This window comes from Pteropus medius, unplaced genomic scaffold (genome assembly GCF_902729225.1).
Source record: "Pteropus medius unplaced genomic scaffold, Ma_sr-lr_union100, whole genome shotgun sequence".
Lineage (NCBI taxonomy): Eukaryota > Metazoa > Chordata > Mammalia > Chiroptera > Pteropodidae > Pteropus > Pteropus medius.
This window is the reverse complement of record NW_024351730.1, coordinates 29,802,912-29,813,597: the sequence shown is the minus strand read 5'-3', so window position 1 is coordinate 29,813,597 and position 10,686 is coordinate 29,802,912. Positions and strand designations below refer to the sequence as shown.

The 10,686-nt window shown below is 42.5% G+C and overlaps 1 protein-coding gene and 1 pseudogene across 1 annotated transcript in view; one reads left to right on the top strand and one right to left on the bottom strand.

Moving 5' to 3' along the window:
- The window catches only part of HPSE (heparanase), a 33,425-nt gene that overhangs the window by 448 nt on the left and 22,291 nt on the right, over positions 1 to 10,686 (top strand). The gene's annotated exons all lie outside the window — the stretch shown is intronic.
- LOC120588532 (uncharacterized) lies at positions 6,762 to 6,881 on the bottom strand (annotated as a pseudogene).

The window sequence follows — 10,686 nt, the reverse complement described above, 5'->3', positions numbered from 1 at the left end:
AGAATAGACAGATCTATTCAAACTAGATATAAATTTCAAACAATTCATTTTTATTTATTGCTTTATTGATGATGCAATCTAAGTGGAAAATTCTAAAGGTTTTGGTGTTATGTGTTTCTTCAACAAATATCTATTGGATACCTACTAAGTGCCAAGTGCGATGCCATGGGTTTGATGAGTGTAGTAGATAAGACAAATCTTGCCTCTGATTTCACAGAGTTTATAATCTAGCAGATGAGACCAACATAGACCAACATTTATAGTGCTAACAAATGTGGTATGTTCTAGCAAGTTGAAGAGGCTGTCATGGTGTCACCAGGAGATGTCAGCTGCCCGGAGTTTCAGGCAAAGATTCTTTGAGGAAGTTGCATTTCAGTTGAGACAGGCCACTATCTGCTTCGGGTTGTGTAACTACCTTCACATCCCAGTTCTGACACTTGGACATGTTAATGTCTCAGAGCTTGGTTTCTCTTGTAAAATAAGGATAATGCACACCTGGCAGAGTTGTGAAGAGTAAGAGAATACAGATAAAGCACCTTTTAGGGTATCAGCCATATAGCAAGCCTTAAGTGCATGGTGTTTGTTATATATCAATGTAAGTCTCAAAGGAAAACCAAAGAAAAATTTGACCAACAGCTAAAGATGAATGTACAGAGGAGAAATTTGGTAAAGGCTCCAAATTCAAGGAACAGCCACTACCCCACACTTGTTTGGAGCCTTCATGTCCTGAGTTTTAGATGTTGGAGCACCGGATGCTTTAAGGCTCTGCTAACTGCGGTTTTCATGAGAAGTTGATAAGGAATTTTTGGAGGTGTTCCTTCCAGCTACAGGTTTGCCAATGCCCAGGTCAGATCTTTCAGGCAAAAGGAAGATGCTTGGGAAACAGCTCGCTGGCAAGAGGACACAAGGGTTAATCAGATTTTGGCAGGCTCAAGTGACAAGCAAGTCAGATGACGAGACAAGAGATGAATCCTCAACTGAAGGCTTTAGTTAAGGGCCAGAAGACCTAGCGCCACCCGAATGGGACCTGGAAGGGGAAAACAGTGGTGTTGCCACTAGAGCGCATAGGACGCTGTGCTTCGGGAAGCTGCCCTGGGATGCCCTGCGCTCCTCACAGGGCGCTCTCTTCCCAGGCTTCCTGGGCGCTTGGATCCTAGCCATGTCTGCACCTTTCAAATGCGTGTGAGTGATTTCATAAGTGGACCTGACCGCCACCGAGGGGAAAGCGTGCAAGGAAGTGGGAATGAGCGGGGGAGGCGGAGAAGAGGAGCAGTGGGAGGAGAGGTGCGTCTGGGAGGCACTGGTGAGCAGACGGGTGGAGGAGAAAAGGAGAAAAGGACGCTGTGGTTCAGCGAAGGAGAGGTGATACTGACTTGACCTCTTGCTGCTGCAACTCTCGCAGTTGACCAGCTGGAGGATGACCAGATGTCGCTACATTCCTAAAGCTCCCAGAGATTACCATACCGCCACCACCCCTGCTACTCCCTGAGGGCCACGCGCACTCGTTGTCTCTCGCGCCAGGAGCCCAGGACTTCCACCCACGTCCAAAGACAAACAGGGTTGCTTGGGCTGGACTTCTCCGCCGGGCATGACAGGTTGCCCTGTTGAGACCTGGTTCTGTCATGTCGGCGCCAGTATTATTTTTGACGGTTCTAACCTTTCTGGACGAAGCGCCTTGCCCGCCGGTCCCGGTCCTTTCTTGTATTTTCTGTCACGAACTCATTTTTTCGCGCTCTCTCCTCTCTTCATCGCTTTTATTCTCTTTTGCCGTTTCTTATATATATATGCTCTCTAACAACTATATATATATATATATATATATATATATATATATATATATTTCTCTCTCTCTCTCCTCCTCCTCCTCTGCCTCTATCTCCTCCTCATCATCTCATATCATCTCTATGCTCCCAGATATATATGTATATATATCGCTCCCTCCCTCCCTCCATACTGCGCTTGCCTCCCGACTTCATTCATTCAGCAAGTGCTCACCGAGTGCCAACTAAGAGCCAAGTATTAAAGAGAAACAGAAATCGGAGAAACTTCCCAACTGCCCCAGCAACGCCCGGAAGAGGGACCCGGGCAAGTGCACCTGGAGGGCTGTGAGCGCTTGAATTTGCTGCACGGTGTAGGACAAGTGAGACTGTGGACCAGGTTTCTGTCTCTTAAACTGTTAGGAAGGTTTTACACACACACACACACCACACACACACACACACACACACACACACACGGTCAAATGGAAAAGACCTTAAAGAATAAGCTTACTTACTCTACATATATATTTTAAAATTTTTAAATTATATATGATATATGTATTTTAAATAACTTTTAAAGAGCAGTTTTAGGTTCACAGCTAAATTGAGCACAAATTACAGATTTCCTATACTACGCTTTTTTAAAAAATCTAAATATCAAAAAAATGAGACCTGGAAGGCTATTGCAGTGACTTACAGAGCCTTATTAAAAAAATACCTCTCCAAGATGAGGCTGAAAATTGTGGCACTGCTTTATCGGCTGTAATATCTGTCTCAACTGGGAAAGACCAAACCTGGTACACTGGCCCCTACCCCCATGAATGCAGGCTGATCCCAAGTTGGGGAGACTACAGAGGTCCCAGGCCATCTAAGCCACTCATCTAGGTCATAAGAGCCTCCAGAGATGGCTACACTGCAACCAACCCAGGCAGCTGGGAATCTCACCATTGCCAAATGCCTACATCCTGTCCTTCCTGTGTCATTACTAATTTGAGTCATTTATTCTGCAAATAAAAGCAGGTAGCCTACTGGTTAAGAAATTGGCAGTCAGATTACACTGGCTTGATTCCCAACTCTGCCAAAGCTGAGTGGCTTCGTTACCTGGCAACTCCAGCCTCAATTTCCTCGCCTCTAGAATGAAACTTCTGTAAAAACTTTCTCCTATTGTTATGAGGATTTGATGAGATAATACATAAATATTTAGCACAGTGTTTGACACAAAGCGTTCGTAATTTAAGCTAATTGCATCTTTCTGAAAAATGTCAAATATTTGCTAACCATTCACCAGTTCTCTGTGTGTTTCTTTTGATCATGGAGTTAACCTCCATCTTTCCCCCTGCGGCAGGAGAGGGAGAATTTCCTGGTGGAGAGAAGTCTCATTTTTTTGTCCTCCCCTCTAGAGATAAAAAGCTGATACAGGAAGCAGCCGGTTGGGAGACAGAAAGATTACTCTGGAGAAACACTGAAGTGTAAGGCTCCATATCTGAGGCCCCAGCCCTAGCTTGAGGGGAGAGGGTGACATGAGAAGAAAGGATGTGAGGGTACTTGACTGAAAACTGAGAGATAAGTAAATGACCACTTAATGAACTGTGAGAACTCAAGTCCTATTTTGCTGCTGAAGCCAGCATATGCCCACCTCTCCCCCAAGGAAGGGCATTTAGGGATTCCTTCCTGGAGAAACTGGTCCAAAAGAAAAAAACGTACTTTTGGGGGCCAGGCCTGATCACCCTGTAGTCAAACTAAACAATTGACTAGCACCTAACTCCACTCCCACCCCGCACACCCCCCCGCCACCCGCCCAAATACACACAGAACTTCCAGTCTGCCATTTAGTGAGTGCGATACCTTTGCCTCTTCTTAAACCTAGTCTCTTCATTTCCCAAAGCACTGTTTCTTCCTCTCTGGCCCCCAGCTTTTTGTTAAAGGATGGCTGATAATGAAAACCAAAAAAGCATAGCATGCAATCAATTAAACTGCTTTTTGGTTTACCAAACAGTGTATTACTATTCATGTGGGCTTCTCTCCAGGGCTGGCTCCTGGCTACTCCAGGTTCCTTCTTTAGCAAAAGCTGTCTTCAAGGATGTCCCAAGAGGCATCTGCAAGCACACCCACTCTCTTCCTAGCTGAGATCTAAAAGACTGCAGCTCAAACAGGCAAGAGCTCCCTCTCCTTCTCATCTAAGACCTAGCTTTTGAATTAGGGTCTGAGGATCCGACTCCCCAGGATGGTTAGCACAGTTCCCAGAGTATCTTGGCCTTCTCAGCTGACAAAACATTTAGCTTTCATCTCAGAAGACAACACTTAGCTTAATATCTGTTCACAAGAGCAGAGGGTGAGATGAGCCTTGTTTTATTACAGTTCCTCAAAAATGAAGATGCTCTGGTGAAGACTGCAAGAGCTGAGCAAATGAAAGCCGAAGTAATAAGAAGGAGAGGATAATAAACCTAGCTGATGCTAATTGAGCCTTTGTCATATGCCAGGCCCTGTTCTAAGCACCTCTGAGGTATTAATTTAGTCCTTGATACGAAACTCTGAGGTCAGTACTATTATTATCCCCATTATAAAAATGTAGAGATTGAGCCTTAGGGAGATACAATAACTTGCTCATGGTCAGCCAGCCATTACAGGAAGGAGCAGAATTTGAAAACAGAAGCTAATTGCAGAACCGAGATTACACGCAAAAAAGTAAAGCAGTTTATAGTTTTTTAAAGGCAACAGGGTAGGATACTGTAGAAGAAGATTGTCCAGACACAAATTGGGAAGATTGATATAATGAAAAGAAGCACTGACCTGAGAGCAGAGGATTGGGGTACCTCTAAAGTGCCTCCCAAGAGGCCTAATCAAATTTAATCAGACGGCATGGTTCTATTTCCCATGATGACAAACAGATGTGTTTTTTTTTTTCACATTTGCATTTAGAAAACATAGAGTACACAGAATTTAAATGACAATGATAGAACAATCCAGAATTGTAAAGAAGCATCATTAGGTTTGCCCTCTTCCCAGAGGTATAATCAACAACCCAATCAAGAACTTCCTAAGCCTGACTATGCAAAGCTCTAAAGATGCCCTAGACCTCAAGGATGGGAGGGTTGAGACCAGCACTGCTCGATAGAAACAGAACGTGAGCCTCATATGCAAGCTATGTATGTAATTAAAAATTTTCTAGTGCCATGTTTAAAAAAGGTAAAAAGAAACAGGTGAAATTAATTTTAATAATATATTTTATTTAACATAAACTATCTAAAATAATATTTCAACATGTAATCAATATAAAAATATTAATGAGATGTTTTACATTCTTTTTCGAACCAAGTCTTCAAGATTTGGTATATATTTTCTACTCACAGCACATCTCAATTCAGACTAGCTACATTTCAAGTGCTCAACAGCCACATGTGGCTAGTGGTTACTGTACTGGGTGGTGCAGTCCCCATTTCAGTGTAGAGTACCAAGTCAGTGGCAGTGATGACAGTACTACAGAGCAAAAATGTGGTGCTAAACAGCGACTGCAGTAATAATTAGCTTGCTTTTCATAAGATTTGCTTATTTTTCTTCAGCAAAGTTCATCCCTTTTTGCCGATTGGATAACTATTTATTAATACTAACTTTCAATAATCAGATTCCTGCATCTTCATTGATAAAATTGCTTTTAATATTTGGTAAAGCACTTAACAGTGTCGAGTGCATGTTTTAATAACCAATGTTGGAATGAGCCAGAGGCCCTCTCTTTGCCTGCTGCTGACAGAAGTAACCAGAGAGAAACGGGACTGAGAACAATGAGAGCCATGCATAGACTCACATTTTCTGACCTCAGAAGTGCTCCCCCCGATTGAGTACTCATTCTTCTCTCCCCTCCCAAACTTTCCATTGTGCTCCCTAGAGCCCTTTGCATGGTAACCCTGTTCCATCCTCCTATACTATTCCTGCCACCTCCTTGCCCTAGCAAAGCTTGGCTCCTCTCTGAAGACCCAAGCAAAGAAGTAGTCGTGGCTCCTTCTCTGAAGTAGCCCTTTGGAGCAGAAGCTGGGCCTTCTCCCATGCTGCAGCCTTTGTCTCATTCCCCAGTGCAGTTTCTAAATGACTGCCCATCAATTTGAACTCCAGACTGCTATGGTTCAAATCCTTATTGGCTCATTACCTTGGGCAAATTATTTCCCTCCTTTTGTTCAAGTTCCTTGTCTGTAAAATGTAGATAATGATACCTGCCTCATTGGGTTGTTTTAGGATTAAATGAAATAATCTATGCGAAGTGCTCAAAACACTCAGTTTGGACTAATCTGATGCATGCCAAAGATGACTGTCCTGACTCCAATGTGAGATTCACTGTCACCACGGCTGGCTCTCATCCTATGCTCCTCGTCAACACACACTGCTCCCCTCTCACTCACTTCTCTTTACTGATAAAGACTGGTACCAATCTCACAGTTTCTTCTCCACTCCCACATCCCACCATCATCCTAGGTAACTTCAAGTCCACTTGAATAAACTGTCTCTCAATTTCTTCACACCCACATTTTTTAGTAAATTTATTGGGGTGACACTAGTTAATAAAATTATATAGGTTTCAAGTGTACAATTCTATAACACATCATCTGTATATTGCATTGTGTGCTTACCATGCAAGGTCAAATCTACTTCCATCACCATATATTTGACCCCCTTTGCCCGTTCCTACCTCTTCTCTCCTCCCTTCCCCTCTGGTACCCACTAAACTGTTATCTGTGTCTATGAGATTTTGTCTTGTTTGTTGCTTTCAGTTTTATATCCCACATATGGGTGAAATCCTATGATTCTTGACTTTTTCCATCTGATTTATTTCATTTAGCATGCTTATCTCAAGATCCAGCCATGCTGTTGCCACAAATGGCAGTATTTCATCTCTTCTTATGGCTGAGTAATATTTCATTGTATATATGTACCACATATTCTTTATCCAATCACCTATTGAAGGACACTTGTTTGTTTCCATGTCTTGACCACTTTTTTTTTTTTTTCCAATGCCTACAGCACCTGGTATTCCTAGGTGGTCTCCCATCCAAGTACTAACCAGGCCCGACCCTGCTTAGCTTCTGAGATCAGATGAGATCAAGACTTGTTCACAGTGCTATGGCCGTTTGGCCTACTTTTTAAAACAACCTTTACTCAGTGCTCTACTGGAACCAGCTTGCACCAGCTGTGAAATGTGTGCATCTCTTTCCAACTCCCTATTCAGTGATATCAACACTGGTAGCTTGAAATCAGCCCTGGTGGGAATATTTACACCATGGACATTGGCAAACATTAAAAAATATGTCACTTTTTTTCAAGGAACTAGCTTACTAGCACACACTGCTTCACTTCACTGCAGCCATTTAATGTCACAGCCGTGAAATGACTCTTTTTATCACTAAGAATCTTTCAGCATCTGAAATCTTAAGTTAAAATCTCTCATTCTTGGACTGTACTTCGTACCCTCTTAGCTCTTTCATTCTGTGGATCCCACCACGACTATTTTTTAAGTACCTCCACTGAACAGCTTCCTCTTCTCTCTACTTCTTCGGTATCAGGGCTTCTTATTTCGGACTTTTGATTTATCATATGAACCACTTTTGTGATAATATTCCCATATCCCTGCCCCATTTTTCCTGTTAACATCCTAAACCTAACTTACTCTGACTATATTTTCCCTCTTTGGAATCTTTAGGGTGGCCATAAATTCTAAAAATGAAAGATATTATTTGATCATGAATTGTAATACATGTTAATAAACCATATTTATGTATTTGCCTCTCCTTCGAGCCTCAGTGTCTGCCCTATTTAGCTGGGCTATTGAGCCCGTGGGGGTGGAAGGGAATCTCCCAGCCATGCAGATTGATGTCACACTATAAATTCTTGGCCTCCAGACTTACTTGGCTCTTAGTGCTACCCCTTAACTCTTCACCTCCCTGCCTCCCTCATTCTCTACTTCCTTTAAAACTCTGATCCCATCTCTACCTCATCACTTATAGCCTGTGAACACATTTCTGTTTCCCAAAGAAAGTGAAGTCACTAGACAGGAACTTCCTTTTCTTCCTGACATCAAAACTGCAGACATATCACGGCTATGTCCACCTTTCTTCCTTTCTCTCTTCTTAGGCCAGTTCTTCTGCTCTGCTCTGAATCCTGTCCCCTCCTACTTCCCAAAAGACTTTGTTCTATTAGTCATTTCTTCTCTTACCTGTATCTTTAACCTCGTTCTTTTTATCTCTTAGTATAGAAACATCTTCCAGCCTTTCCCATCCCAAACACCTCCCTGCACATATGCCTTTGGAGAAACTGCCCTCTTTCTCTCTTCCCCCTTTGGAGCTTTCCTTACTGCCCATTCCTTCCTTGTTCCACTCTCATGATGACCCCATCATTGTGTCATCAAGCCAATCTCTCCAACATCATCAATGACCTTCTTTTATTACAAAATCTAATGAACACTTTTCAATCCTTATCTTATTCTTTCTGTTATGGGTTGAATTTTTGGACGTCCTCCAAAAAATTTATGTGTTGAATTCCTAACCTCTAGTATCTTACTATGTGAACTTACTTGAAAATAGTTTCATTGCAGACACAATTAGTTAAGAATTGGTCATATCAGAATGGGCTAAGCCCTAATCCAATGTGACTGATGTCCTAAAAAGGGGAATCTGGAGACAGACATGCACACAGAAGGAATGCCATGTGAAGATTAGAGTTATGCTGCTACAAGGAATGACCAGAAGCTATGAGAGATCCTTCCTCAGTGCCTTCAGAGGGAGCATGGCCTTGCCAACACCTTGATTATCAATTTCTAGCCTCCAGAACTATAAAACAACAAATTTCCCTTGTTTAAACCACCTAGTTGTGGTACTTTGTTACTGCAGCTTTAGCAAATTAATACAGTCTTCTGGAAGCATTTAGCAATGCTGACAATTGAAACATTTTCTCATCCCTTTGGGTAGGTGTCATTTCCATTTCCAGGGGTGTCCCCCACCTCTCTAACAGTTCTTCCCCATCTCTTTCTTTACCTTGTCTTAAACATTGATGTTCCTCAGACTTTAGACCTAGACCTTGTTGTACTTCATGTAATCTGAGTGGTCTCACCTATTTCCATGGCTTGAATTACTCTTTCTGCAGGAGTGTGCTAGGAAATGTTTAACAACCAGATCTCTAGGAGGAGGGAGACTGATGTCAGTTTTTTCCCTTATTTTTGTGGTATAAATAATCCCACCATGGCTGATCTCTAACTTCCAGCAGTTTAACAGGGGTTCTCAAAGTTTAACCACTGGCTCTCACGAGGTAGTAGGAACCAGTACAAAGCCGGTTCCAGCACACCTTTGCTTTTGTGTCAGACATAAGCAACTTATTTTTACATAAGGTAAGATAAAAATACCTGCAGACTTTTCTTTCCCCTAACAATCTGTTCCGGAAATGGAATATCCTTTTGTTATTTCCATGGCACTGTGGTGGTGGTAGATTTTTTTTTTCCCCTTTCTTGTTCCTGTGTATGATAGAAATACTGTACCTTTGATCAATTTTTTTGACATGTTTTACAGCTGTTTTAAATCTGATTTTTGTCAGAGAGCATAAATATTGTATTCTCAAAATAAGAAAATATTCCATTGCAAAGAAGACAAACAGAAAGGTCCTTAAATACTAATACTTTGAAGCATGTGATTTCCTTTACTTGGCAGGAGCCATAGCATTCATTGGGTTTCAATTTTGTTTAGAAAACGAAATTGTCTGGCCCCACTTGCCCTTTCAGCAGGCTGGACTTGACTGTTCATTCACTTAAACAGTATTTATTAAGCACAAGCTGTGTGCCAGGCACTAATCTAGATGCTTCTCTAGGTGCTACAGAGATTCTGATGAGCCAGACAGGTAAGGTCTCTGCTTTTACTTCAGGGGAGGGTCTGGCATAGATAGTAAACCAGAGAAACAAATAATGAGCTAATTTCAGAGCGGTGAATGCTGCAAAGGAAATAAAGGTAGGACAATGTGATGGAGAGTGACCCAAGGTGGTACATTCAATACCTATCCTCAGGCATCTGCCCCCAGCCGTGCACAAATGCACATCTATAATGCCACAGCTCCTTCTGCTTGGTGCTAGTTTTACTTCCACTTCCCAGAGAGCACCAGCCTCTCACCAGTTTACAAATACCATTCACACTGATATAAATGAGCTTCCTCTACCATCAAACACAACCAAAATGCCAAGGACCAGAATCAGCATCTGGCCAAAGGCAGTAGAACAAGATCATCCTGGAGTGACTCTGAGGAAGTGCCTTGTATCAGTTTTAGGGCCATGGCTCCTCATCTGTGAGCTGGGGTTACTAGTCACCGACTCGGACTGAGGACTCTCCATCCTAATACCTTACCTGTGTATCTTCTGAGCTCCAGACACACATGGCCAAAGGCCTGATGGAAACATGTTTCAGCCTGATGAAAGGGCAAGTGTTGCATTGGCATCTAGAATTCTACAAAACTGAGTCCCCTCCCCCACCCCTTCATCCCTATCTCTAAGCTGTCACATATTCTTCATCTCGGCAAATAATATTACCTTCTTCCAAGATGCTTCCCATAGGTAATTCTTGACTCTTCTCCCACATCCAATTAAATACCAAATCCAGTGTTTCTACCTCCACATGTATCTTGAATTTATCCGCCTCTCTCCATGACCTCACCCCACCTCAGCCCATTACTTTCTGTCCACATTAACATGACCCCAGTCTTGGTCCTGCTATTCATTTATTTACACTGCAGCCTGAGATTCTTTTCTAAAATAAAAGTCTGGTGAGCTCACTCCACTGCTTTGAATCCTTCCACAGCTCCCCATTGTACTCCTAGACATGACGACTTACGGGCCTTCCTCGATATGGTCCTGCTTGCCTCTGGAGTTTATCCTCTCCCAGCAACTCCACGCTCCACTCTCTAGGCT